Source organism: Fukomys damarensis, unplaced genomic scaffold, assembly GCF_012274545.1.
Source record: "Fukomys damarensis isolate Sample0158 unplaced genomic scaffold, DMR_v1.0_HiC HiC_scaffold_6, whole genome shotgun sequence".
NCBI classification, from domain to species: Eukaryota; Metazoa; Chordata; class Mammalia; order Rodentia; family Bathyergidae; genus Fukomys; species Fukomys damarensis.
This window is the reverse complement of record NW_022900918.1, coordinates 40,435,417-40,449,077: the sequence shown is the minus strand read 5'-3', so window position 1 is coordinate 40,449,077 and position 13,661 is coordinate 40,435,417. Positions and strand designations below refer to the sequence as shown.

At 44.4% G+C, this 13,661-nt stretch overlaps 1 long non-coding RNA gene across 1 annotated transcript in view; it reads left to right on the top strand.

The window, feature by feature from the left end:
- LOC104859400 overlaps positions 1-7,430 on the top strand; it is a 9,562-nt gene extending 2,132 nt beyond the window's left edge. Inside the window, exons 2-4 of the long non-coding RNA XR_779370.1 lie at positions 684-817; positions 6,119-6,352; positions 6,566-7,430. This is a non-coding gene — a long non-coding RNA (uncharacterized LOC104859400). The remainder of the gene's footprint in view (positions 1-683; positions 818-6,118; positions 6,353-6,565) is intronic.
- Positions 7,431-13,661: the final 6,231 nt, after the last annotated feature.

Here is a 13,661-nt window from a genome sequence, read left to right as displayed (position 1 = left end):
TTATATGGTTTTTTTATTGCTGTTATGATTGGGTTGTGTATTTTGGATTACTGCTCATATCGATGCTGGAAGCGTTCCTAGTTTAAAAATGAGCATTTAGCTATGGCTGATTATACAACATGCATAGCCATTTACTTGGCTCAGGCTCGGCGTGCTTAGATCCCCCGCCTTGGGATACTCAGTGACGGGTAAGGACGGAAGCTTCTGTCTACCAACCTAAGACAGGTCGTATTGGGACATAAGCCCTGCAACTGATGATGGGTAAGGAGATGGAAGACTTCTGCCGCCTAAGACAGAGGTTCCTTGGCTGATGCGTGATGAGTTGATAGCATTCTTCATGCTATCAAAGAGAGATGGGGGAATTATGGCGAGCCATTACGGTGACCCTTGACACAGGCCTAGCCATGATTGAACTTTGAGTCACCTCGCTGGCACGGACGTGCTCTCGCCCATAGCCACGGGCGAGTTCAGCTGGTAGCAGATGTAACCCATAATGGTTATTGTTTCCCTCTGGAATGTGTGGGCGGTACCCTCGCTCCCATGCAGCCCTCGCTCCCTCGCTCCCGTGCAGCCCTCGCTCCCATGCAGCTGGAGAGTATAAAAGGAAGAGGTTCTGTAATCAAGCAAGCAAGCAAGGAACATGAGAAGGAAAGTGCTTCCTGTCTCTGTCCTCCTCCTTTCAGGTTTAGAACCTGCTGGCAGGATCCTGACGTCGCGGCTCGCGACAGACCTCTACTGGGGAGGTGACAACAGCCACCCCTGGCTCCCTGCGTGTCCAGGACTCTGAGCAGACCTGGCCAGTGGGCCGCAGATCTGGGTGAGTTTGATCAGCTGGGACAGCAGCTGCCCTGGGAACTGGGCCCTTTCTGTCTCTAGCAGCCCCACTTCTGGGGTGCACATCTCTGGGCTCACATGAGCTGCCCCTTCCTTGTGGGCAGCACCGTCCCTACCCTTGAGAGCAGCACTGTGAGGCTGATGAAATGCTGGGTTCACGTGGTTCATTAGCCCACTTCTGCGGCTTGCCAGACTCACCTGCCATTGTAGCTTGTGTCGGGATGTCCCCCCAAAGCCTCGCGCAGTCACAGGGCAGGCTGAATCTGCAGCGTGTGGCGCTAGATCACTAAACCACTAAACCACACCTACCTGTGAGTGACTGGTGTGGCACTGCCCTTTTCTGGGTACTCTGAATGGGATAAAAGGGGCACAAAGACGCTGTTAGGGTCCCAGTTGCTTTTGTCACTTTGTGTGCGCCATGCTGTTTCTCCTCTGCGATGCGTGTTTGCCGTCCCTGCCTTGGAGCCAGCCGATGATGGACCGGAAACCTCTACAGACTGTGAGCTAAATAAACCCCTCCCCTTTAACTTTGGGTGTCAGCATCGAGAGAAAAGTGCCTGACATATCCGCCTTTTCCTTTCGAATGGAGGCTGCAGTTTTATTTAAAATATACTTTTAAACTGGGCAGCATGTTTCTGATGTATTTCACTGTGCTGTATATTTGATGGGTTTAAGTCCACCTTCTTTCTGCGGTTAAGACGCATGACTGGAATAGCACTTCCCATAATTTTCTTCTCCTTCTTTCCACCGAGTTGCTGGGTTTGTAATTCTTTCACCATTCTTCTCCCAGAGTCTTGGCTGGGATAAAAGCACAGGCTGCCAGCTTCTCCCCATCTTTTCTGGAAGCCCAGAGTCATCAGGGAGCTTAGCCTGGGTCTTCTGGAAGGTTCTGAGAGAAGGAAAGTCTTGGGAGACAAAAGAGAGGTTCCAGGGTGGCCGGCAGTCAGGTGAGACCCCTGTTACACCCCGACAGCAGAGTGTGCTGGCCCAGAGCTCTGTCGCCTCCAGACTCTCAAGCTCAGGGCTGGAGCTTTGCAAGGCTCTGGAAGCCACTTCAGGCTGAGGGAGTTGGACAAAACCTGAGGGTGGACGAGGATGGACGTGGCGGTGGCCCACTGGGCTCCTGAGGGTGGAAAAGGGCACGGCCGGCAGGATTTGTGCAGTAGGATATGGAGAAAAGCTCCCCACTGCCCAGGCTTCCTAGACTCTGGGTTTATCCCATCTCAGTCCCGAAAGGAAATAAAGTTGAAATTTCCATTTGCTGCTTAGGATGAGAATGTTTGTTATATCACAATTTTAGAAATACAAGAGGCGTTTGGAAAATATGGTACCTGTTTCAATTTTAAACCGCATTTTATAAGAGGGACACTGCCAAGAATGACCAGACACGTGCATTCAAAGGGGGATATTTTGAGGGGGGTTAATGACAACATATATTTTATCACAGCATTTTTTAATTTAAACATTCACTGTAGTTTCTGTGACCTCTCATTGATAAATACTTATAGCAATTTCTGGTAACTAGAAGCATGCATTCATCCACCTTATTTGCCTTGTGGGCCACTGTTCGAGTTCTGGCTCCTCCCCAAAGTCAGGAAGAGCACAAAAGGGAAATGTGTTGAATCCATTCAGGGCATCGAGGCAGCCAGGGCAGCGCAGCTAAAGACAGGAGAGAGGGCTCCAGAGCTGCTGCAGGAAGCGGCAAGAAAGATGAGATTAGTGTGTTCAAAGTGAGGGGGAAGGTTTTCATGGGGATTAATGTGTCTTTTACAGTACACATTTTTGGTCTTTTTGCTGTGATTGTTGCTGCTGCTTTATTTGTCTCACTATGTAGTCCAGGCTGGCCTCAAACCCACGGGATCCTCCTGCCTCAGCCTCCTGAGTGCTGGCATTATAGGCGTGCCTCATCACTCCCAGCCTTTAGTACATTTTGAAGTATTCTCAATGATGGACAAACACTTGCTTACTTTATTGGCTTTACTTTTAAAAACACCCCTGGGGATGCTCTGTGTCAGGCACCTGTAAGTCTACACCAACCCGGATGTGGCATTTGTGGCTCACAAGATGCATTGTTCATTTTAATGGCTTCTGCCGTGTCAACTTCCATTCAGTTAGCCCGATTTATTCTCCCATAGGAAAAGAGTTAAAATGAGCACAGACAGTGCGTTCAGCCCCCAGCAGTGTGGGGACAGCGGTGTGGAAATGGGGAACACTGGGTGGGTGTGTTTTCACCAGGGCAAGCCAGGACCCTGCCCCAGCGCTCACCGGGTTGTTTTCCTGCTCACACTCCTCCTCATCCCGCGGAAGCCCCAGGCTCTGTGCCCTCCTTACAGATGCCCAAGGTTCTGTCCTTGTGTTCTGTCTGCTCTGAAAGCTGCTTCCCTGCCCGTATTCTTGCTCAATTTTAATAGCTAAGCGCATTCTTTGCCTGCTCGCCTGCTCTATGGAGCTTGGAACAGTAGTTTGCATATGTGAGCCAGGGTCCTGTTCCTGCTTTGTGGTGGGAAGGCCACGCAGCTACCTGAGAAGAATGTTCTCATCATTCTTGTCAGTGTCTCATCCCGTTTCCTAACAAGATGCGAGTTTCATGTAGGCAAACTTTCACTCGTCCATTGTATGCCAAGGTTTCAAACTGAAGGAATTTCTGTTGGAAAGGGGCTGCAGCTCACAGGGCCGCGCTGAGCGGCGCTACCTGCCCAGCACCCAGGTGGGTATGGGACGCTGCTGTGGGAACCTCTGGCCTTTTCAGTTTTTAATTGGAAAGCACTGTGCAAACCATCAACACGGTGAGTGGACTGCACTTGTCATACCGTATTTAGATCATTTTCCTTCTTTAATATAAATTTAATGGAGGGTGAACAAGGAAATGAACACCTGTTCTTAACCTGTATCGTGTAGGAAGAAACTGTTTCTACCTTTTTATAATTATTTATTAAAATATAATTCATATGGATAAAATGCTTCCTTCTGGAAGGTAGTTTGGTGTCTTTTAGTATGTCCACAGAATTGTGCAAAAATCACCACAATCCAAGTCTAGAATATTGTTTTGTCATCAATCTAAAAGGAAACTCAGTGCCCATTAGTCTTTCCCCACCCCTTTTCCCTCCAGCTCCTCTGGGGAAGAAAGTTAGCTCTCTGTCTTCACACATTTACCTCTTCTCCACATTGCTACACCCAGATGTGCAGAGAGGAAACTGTGCAATCAGTAGTGTTTTGTCTGGGTTCTTTCCAGTGGAGTAAATTTTTCAAACTTCATGTACAGTATAGCATGTAACCATGTTTCATTTATTTTGTGGCTGAAAGCTTTGCGTCATCCCTATGGACTACACTTTGTTTATCCTTTCCTCTGCTGGTGGACATTTGAGCTTGTTTTCCTTTGTCCTATTATGAATGATGCTACTCTGAACATGTGTCTTGCATGGACATTATTTTTCAGCTTTCCTGGGTAGATAGAATTTCTGGGTCCAATGGTAGTTCTCTGCATTAGTTTTTTAAGAATTTTCAGTTTTGCAAAATAGGTATGCGGTTTTACATTTCCACCAGCAATATTTAGGGTTTCAATGTCTCCTCAATCTTGCCAAAGCACTTTATTGTCTGACTTTTAAATTTTAGCTATTCTGTGGGGTCTGAAGTGGTGTCAGATTGCGGTTTTCTTGTTCACTTGATCATTGATTTTGTTGAATAAGCACATACTTTTCAAGAACTTGTCAGGTATGTTCTTTGGAGAAATGTCTATTCAAATCATTGTCTGTTCTTTATTGGATTATTTGTCTCTATATTGGTGAGTTACAAAATTTGCTATATGTTCTGTATATAACTCCTGTACCTCATATATAATTTGTAAACACTACTTTCATTGCATGGATTTTCTTTCCATCTCTGTGACGACTCTTAGAAGCATCTAATCCATCTTAACTGATATTTTTTAATTAAAAATAGACATTGAGTTTTACTACCTACATTTTTTGTCACGTAATTATTCTGTATCACTTGTAGTATCCCGATGTTAAAATATATTTGCATTTCCAAAATGAATCTCATTGGTTAACAATCGGGATTGATGATAGATAATTGATTTTTTGTTTGTGTTTTATTTCTGCTGCCAAAGTTCAGTGTAAAGTAGTATATTTGTGATAATTAAGCCTTTGTGTCTCTACCATACTCAGATTTAAATATCTAATACTTTTTTCAGTGCTTGATGAAGGTAATACGAAGAGCTCTTGTGGTAAATTAGCTGATGGTCAACTTGGAGAACCCAGCTGAACTGGGTCAGGGTGCTTTTGGGTGTGGAGAATCCACCTGAAGATTGCTGCCAACGGCCCAATGAGAGAACTGGAGGGGAAGATCCTGGGCTACTGATTTTCTAGGAGCAGCTCATCATGGTTGCTTTTTTCCTGATGTGAACTGGGCTGTTCTCATCACTGGAGGAGCTCGGGGCCTCGCTGCTGCTGGGGATGGCTGTTGTTCCTCAGGGGAGCTCTGGTCTTCAGTGTGAGCATCGCTGCCTGGCTCTCATGCAGGTCCCTCAGCCTGGTGTCACAGATCCTTCACCCCACCTGTGCAGGTTTTCTGGCTTCCCCCGCTGGCCCTTGGGCCTTCCAGGTGCAGACGCTCGATATGGACAAGTGTGAGACATCGCCGTGGGCTCCAGGCCTTCAGCTGGATGTGGGCGGGACATTGCCATGGGATCAGAACCCTTAGCTGGATTCTTTGGGTCTCTAGTGCATGGCTAATTTCTTGCACTCCTCTGCATTTGACCTTTGGGGTGACTATTATAAAAGAATCCTGTGAATGATGTGTCCTGTATGAAATCTGTTCCCTTGCAAACCCCAACTGCAACAGCTCTCCTGGGACACAGGACATAAAGCCCTGCTCGGTGTGGCAAGATCCCTGCTGTGAACACGGGAGCAGCTCCTGTGCCTGAAGGCCTGACTGCATGGCACGGGCCCATCTCTCATCCATGAACTGTCAGTGCAGGCTGACTCCCGCTTTCCCTTTGGACCAAAGCGTCCGGACCTGAAATGCTACAGTGTTGATCTTTGGTTCCGGCCGGTGATATCTCCCTATCCCTGCATAGATCTCTACTGTAAACTGGGTCTTCTCTTTCCTCTGTTCTTACATACTGTGCAGGACTTCTTCATACGTCTTGTGTGCGTGAGTGCGAGCTTGTGTGCCTGTGTGTGTTCTTTTGTGACTCTGGCTTGTGAACAAGGCATACAGTTTGATGTACATTAAAATATAAAATAATCCTTGGCCCTTGTTTTCTGTCCACTTCTCATAACAGGTGCTGGAGAACACAGACCTTTCATGGACCTTCCAGCCCTGTTTGAAGCTTCACCATCTACACAGCCTTCCACATCTACTTCTGGCACAGGAAAAACACCGGAGCAAAGGCAAACAGATTTCTAGCCATTTCTGACACCATCCCTTGCATTTTTAATGATTCACAGTGTCTCCGCCTCTGTTGCTAGGACCGACAGGAACTTAATTATCTCCTTGTCAAGTCTCCGAGTCACAGGTAAGACACCGCAAATAACAGAAAGCATTTCTACCTTTGGTTTCTGATATCTGTTTACTGAAGAGAGGCCACAATCTCACAGGAGCAGAGTGCTTTTGTCTGAGCCCCCACTGTTGGTCTGATAATTACAATTGGCTCCTTCCCGATTCTGCCACTGAACCAGTGGCTCTGTTCTAGCAGTGATGCAGCCATTTACTTTCCTGTCTTCTGCAGGTATTGATTTGTGACCTCTGGTGGGATCCACAGTGCTGCTTTACCTCCCTCCCAGGTCTCGCCGTTCACCCCTTCTGCCCACCATGCCCCTTTGCTATTCATCTGGGAGAATTTTGCTTGGTCTGAAATCCCGCCCAGCCCTGGTTATTTTGCAAACTGAAGCAGACACATGAAACTTGGTGGAGCACTAAGGTGTGTCATGTGTTACTCGGGATTTGCAAGGAAGATTTCATTTTTTCCACATAGATTCTCTGAAGAACCAATACTTTCATTTAATTCCAACAATAACAAAGTATGTCGAATGACCTTGTTCAATGAAGGGCATATAGTAAGGTACTTACCTTTCCTTGGAAATGTGCGTGCGTGTGTGTGTGTGTGTGTGTGTGTGTGTGTGCGTGCGCGTGCACACTGGCCCAGGAATGCTGACAGATCCTTTGATAATATTAAGTGTGATAATCAAGATCTGAAAGACAGAGACCGTAGGTGGAGGGACTCTCTCCATCTGTGGGAGTTTCCTGGTTGGGATGTTTCCCTGAGGTGTAAGAGGTGATAAGGACGCTGACTTAGACACATTAAAGATCTTGGTAAACACCATGGATCATGAAATGGTAGGTCATTTGTCAATTTTACAATTATGCAAGAATCCCTTTTAATATTTTGCCATTTTAGATTAGCAATTTAACTTTTTTTCCCAATACCAATAAACCCCCAACTCACTTCGGAATGCCAAGCTCAACCACTTCGAGGACATTTTCTGAGCCATTGTGACTGGTTTTTCTTCTCACCAGTGTCCAGTGAAGACAATGTCCTTCAGCTGACAGTGATCCAGTGCTTGCGAGCTCCAGATCTTGTAATTTTCTAAAACTCAGTGACTGGTTTTTCTTCTCACCAGTGTCCAGTGAAGACATGTCCTTCAGCTGACAGTGATCCAGTGCTTGCGAGCTCCAGATCTTGTAATTTTCTAAAACTCAGTGCCATCTCTTCGCCTTCCTATCCTGGGTCTGACAGAAATGCAGACATATGTGGGCCTTGGTGGCAGAGTATCTGTGTCTGTTACGCATATCCTTAAGAAACGGAATTTTTCCTCTAATCAGAATTTCCTAGAGTTCTGTCAATCAGTATCTCTCAATGATAATATGTGCCATTATCTACAAAAATGATTCATTTTTGGAAATTATATCCAGCAATCATTTTAATAGTCTGTGTGAAATTACTCTCCTATAAATAGAGAATGCAGTAAATTGTATTTTGCTCACATATATCATGTGAGGAATTTTAAAAGGTAGAGCTTACATTTATATTCATTTTTAATAACTGATTATTGCAACCTGACATATCAGGTTTATTATGTTTGACTTAATGAAATATTTATATATGTTTTTGATATAATTTAACTTAAAGTCATTATCGAGCTAAACTAATTTGAATCAAGTTATATTTTTTAAAACCCTAAGTAGTCCATTGTAAAATCCCTATTTAATGCATGATAAAATTCAGTGTAAATATCCAAGTCAGGAAAGAAGGAAGCAACTGTAATCTCGCATCTCGCTATATGGCACGTGGGCATCCTGGTGATGAGAAAAAGTGATGGGGAAACTTTGGCTGGTTCAGTTTTACTTTCATTACTCTAATTGCCCAATAAAAGATCACATCAGCTCTTGGCTCATCAGAGTTGTTTCTGTTTTTTAAAGTTTTCCTGTGAGAAATCAAACTTCGTTGATCACCCAGAATAGCAGGAGCCCTTGGGGTGGTGTCCGTTGCAGAACTGACTTACTTCCGGGTGGCTGTTGTTGGGCTGGCTCGCATGTGCACCCAGGCAGGGCTTCTCATGTTCCGGTACACAGACACCACTGAGACGTCAACTTCCGTCTGGGCGAGCCTACCAGACAGATCTGCTACAGAGGGGACCTGGTGGGCACCAAAGCCCCCGGAGGAGTGAGCTGACAGTGTCAGTGGCCTCAGTCCGCAGGCTGAGATGTCATTCCTCATCCTCTCTTCCGTGTGACACCAAGATCACTAACCAGCCGTGTATGTGCGTGAGCCAAGTCCTTTCTTATCCACAGCGAAAATCTTAAACATACTTTAAATTCTTTTCAGAACTGGGGACCAAACAGGATCTTTCACATACTAGACCTTCTCTCAGCCCTTAAGTACATTTGAATACCTTAAAAATAGCTTATGATGATTTGTATATCTACCTTTAAGATATTATTTCTTCTTTGTACTGTATTTAATTCTTAATATTCTTGTCATCAACTCTTGTGCAATTTATAGGTGCATTGCACTATATGTCATTATTCCATATTAAAATCTTTCAGTTCAAGGAAAAATGGAAACTAACAAAATCATGGTTTTCATCATTTCCAAAGAAATATCCATACAAAGTGGTTTAGTTAGTCGCTTATTAACTTGAGTTAAGAATCTAAAATGTTCTGTGTGGCTGAATATATACTGTTTTATGGAGTCTTCATCTTCAAAAAGGTTTTAAGCATAAAATATTGCTTATTTTTCAAAAGTTTCCCCTATAATTTTCAGAATTGATAAAAAAATTCAGAAATACCATAAATATTTCTGTGACATTGGGAATAGTAATACATTTTACATTGACTCTGTCAAAGCAAAAAACAGCACCCATACATCTATGTAACTGATACTTAAAATCTTTTGTCTCAGCTACTAGAAACACAGAGATAAGTGCACATAGTTCTAGTTCACAAGAGGCCAGCCGTTTCACATGGAAGGAAACTTGCTGTCTTAGTTACTCCTTGTGGCTGAGATACAATACCTGACTCCCACACTGAAAGGAGAAAAGGTTTATTTTGGCTCAGTTTGTAGAGGATTCAGTCTGTGGTAGGAAGGTTCCAAGGCAGGGCAGCATGGCAGAGGGGAATCGCAGAGGAGAAACAGTCCAGGGTGGCAGGGAACAGAGAGTTCAAGGGAGGGGGAAAGAAGATAAATCTTCCAGGCTAAGACAAACCACTGACGACAGTCACACTGTCATGATCCAGTCACCTCCCCAAAGGCCCACCTGTGAGTGCATGAGGCTTTGGGGGTACATCTAGGTGTAAACCATGATACATTACAAGAGCATCTGTTCTGTAATAAGCACTTATCTAAGTAGAAGTCTGTACATGCTGTTAGGCAGTTTTATATGGGAAACTTTTATATCACCTTAGAAACATGTAAAAGGCCCAATAGAGAAAGCACCAAATAGAGATGTAAAGGATACAAGGGAGGTTTTCAGTTTGACAAGTTGCAATTGACCCCTGAGCCAAAGGCATCATCATCTTCAAAGACAGAAGTGTGAGACACTATGGAAGATTCTGGAATCTGAGTAGTTCACTATGGTGGGATGATACAGTGTAGCAGGAAGTAAGACTGGACAGTAAGGCAGGCCAGGTCATAAAGGGAAGTGCAAGTACGCAAACCCCACTGCAGATTTTGTAAGGAAAGTGGCACTGATATGTTTTTACTTATGCATTTTTTACTTTTATGTAATTATATATTCACAGTCTGTGCTAAGAAGTAAAGAAACAGCACGTACTCTTTATCCAGCTTGTGAAAGAGGCATCAGGCAAAACATTAGGAGATTTTGAAAGCAGGAAAATTGGTCAGTAGAAAACGTGGAGGTGGATCGCACGCTGTGCCCAGGAGCCTTTTGAGAGGCTGATCCAGAGAGAGAAGGAGTTGCCAAAGCTGCTGCCCAGCCAGACAGAGAGGAGGGATGGACTTGCAGCTCATGATTATAATGAGAAGCCTTCGATACTGGTAATTGACTGGATGCTCAGCCCGCAGATAAAAGGAAAACTCGAGTTTGCTGTCTTTGAAGATGTGAAGATTCTCCAAAATAGAGACTAGGGGATGTGCAGCAGTCTGGCCCACAGCGGGTAAAGCCAAAGGACTAATAATCATGCAGGAGTCTGTCAGATAAAGTCATGGGTGCCCTTGTGAGGAATGTTTTGGAGGGAAGGATTGCTCCAGGGGATGAGCCCACACTTGCCTCAGCTGCTTTCTTAATTTGCTCACTCTTCAGATCCCTGAAGGCTGGTTATACAGTTTTAGACCCAGCAATGTAAGGATTCCTTTCTAAGAATCATGTCTTCTTTTTGCCCATTCTTCAAAGAGATGCACGTGAAATATGGAAATTAGAAAATCAAAGTGTCTTTCACATTAATCAATCAAGTGTTTGCTGCTTAGCCCCAGCTCAAAAGGAGTGATGGATACAATCTCAGTTTTTTTGTTGGATGCATCGCCCACTACCATCTTGTCCCTGAGTCACAATAACTGACACCCACACCGTGAAGGGGGAGGTTTCTTTTACCTCCTGTTTTCAATCTATGGTTGGCTGGATCCAAGGAGAACAGCACGGCCGAGCAACTTAGTGGAGGAGAGCTGCTCACAGCAAGAGAGGGAAGGGAAGACCCAGGCGGGGAGACACGCCCTTCAGGTGGTGCCTTAGGAGCCTGTCGTCCTCCCAGCAGGTCAGCTCCAGAAGCTCTGTAATCCAGGGTCCTTTCAGAGTTCCCCCCTCTGAGCAAATGAGGCTTTGTGGGGCATGGTCTAACTGAACCGTAACAGTGCAGATGAGAGATTTTATTGCAGTGTTTTTGTCGGTGTAGATTAGTAGTGTAGAATAACAGAAGGGCCCTGGCCGCGTCATTCTGAGCTGACCAGAGCCACGCGACCCCCACACGGTGCCTGTGTCCCTGCTAGAAATGTAGGCTCGTGGGCTCCGAGGCACCTGACCGCGGTGCAGTCCACGACTCCCGTCATCTCTCAGCCCTGCGCTGGACGAGGAGCCGAGCTCCCTGTGCCCCCGAGTTGGTCCCTAACGGTAACCACAGCTTTTACCGAACCCACCCTCCTTCCCCGGTCCCGGAGCCTGTACCGGAGCGGCTGGTCTGGTCCCTCTTGCCAGCGCGGTCACACTCAGGTTTGTACTGCCATAAAGCTGTCCTGTGAGCTCTTACCTCTGTTTCTTTTCCTTTTTCCTAGCAATAATGAGAGTGGCTTTCGTGTGTTGGGTCAGGCGTATAATGTGTTTTTATATTCTCGTTTCCATAGCACCCCCGTGTCATTCATCCCCTGCGCCCAGCCTCATCTCTAAGAATCTGACGTCTCATGTCTGTCCTCTCTCCTTTTGGTTTTGATGGCTTATGTAAGAACGAACATGCACTATTTAACTTTCTGAGTCTGGTTATTCCATTTAACGTCAGGGCCTCCAGTTCCCTCCAGTTTCCCTCAGATCACGTGACTTCATTCTTCTTTCTGGCCGAACAACGTGCTGTTGTGTATGAACACGACCGTTCCGTTATCCATCCATCTGCTTACAGGCCTGGCCTATTTCCACCGCTCGGCCATTGGGAATTGTGCCACAATGGACACAGGCACGCACGTCACTGTGGGATGGTTTGCAATCTTTAATTCTTTCGGGGATGGACAGAGGAGTGGTGCAGCTCGATCACATAGTATTTTCATTTTAAGCCGGGGGTGGGGGCACTCTGCATACTGCTTTCCACCGTGGTTATGCTAGTTGAGCTTCCCTCCAGCATGTAGAAGCACTCTCTCCAGCGTTCATCATCTGCTGTCTTCTTGAGGACCGGCGTTCTGGATGGGATGAGATGGATTCTCAGTGTAGAACTGATTTGCATTTCACCCAGAGGCTACGATGTTGACTTTTTTTCATACTCCATTGGCCATTTGTACTTCTTTTGAGAAGTGTCAATTTATCTGCCCATTCATTTGCTCAGATTTTCGGAAGATGATTTTTAGACTTCTTCACCTATTCTCAACAAATAGGAATCATCTCTCAGAAGAGTAGATGGCAGCTATTTTTCCATTCTGTGGTTTGTCTCTCCACCCTGTTGAAGATTTCTTTACTGTGGGGTAGACTTCAAATTTGGTACGGTCCCCCTTTATTGATCCTTTATATTATTTCCTGTGCTACTGGGCCCTACTAATTCCAGAAGTCCTCACCTATGCCTATGTGTTCAAGTGTTTCTCCTATGCTATCTTCCAACATCTCTGGTTTTATTTGTAGATCTTTGATCTATTTTGATTTGATTTCCAGATTAGAGATAAGGATCCAGTTTCTTTTTTTATTGTCAACTTGCTGTTAACAGATTTTGCTCTAATATGTGAATTATGTTAATACCTCACACTTACATGAATAAAGCCAAATTGCACTAACTTTGTTTACAACCTCAGAGCTTACTCCCAGTACACATTTCAATAAATTTATTCTGTAAAAACAATACATGGAGGGTGTTTACAGTAAACTTTTCAACTATAAACCTTGAATATGTGAAAGAAGTTTCAAGGACAAGCATAACAGGATTGATAAAACCCAAACTGACTAAATGTGTTTTCACAAAAAAGGTGGCATAAAAATAAAATTCTCTATTATCACAGTAGCAATAATAATATACACAGAGTAATGCTTTGTGGATGAACATTAACTATTCTAATTCTAGTTCCAAAAAAGAAAACAGTCCGTATTTAAAGTCTATATTTAAAATGCAGTGCTTTGTCTGGTTTCCTATAGGGTTGCTGCTGATTTCAGCTTTAAAATGTAAAGTATTTACCTTGAGTGCTTAGCTCAAATTGTACCGGCACTGGGAAAAAATAAATCCTCTCCTTTACTTTGGAGTAACACAGAAAGACTCACTAACTTCACATACAGAAACTCGGATCGTGTACTTAACGACATTAGTTTTGAGAAGCATAAGCTGTCAGCTACCTATGTCTAGCACAGTACAGATATTGTATGTACAGTTAAACTTTACATGTGGACTCGAAACTGAACGATGATTTAAATTTCATCTTCAATCTACCAACATTATGTATCCAGGAATTAGTTCTTGGGTCTTGTCAAAGAGGAAATCCCATCCTTAAGCATTAAAATGCTTAAGCTCCTTAAAATGCTAATGAATATTAAACACTTAAAATATTAAATATTTTTTAATTGAGTCTATTGGTACGTTTTAGGGATACAGCACAGTTACATTCATTATTGGGATCTTGTACCTTTACATGACAGGTCTTGGTTCTCATTTTTTACCCTTGTCCCTGCCCTCCCTTCACCCTATAATATTTT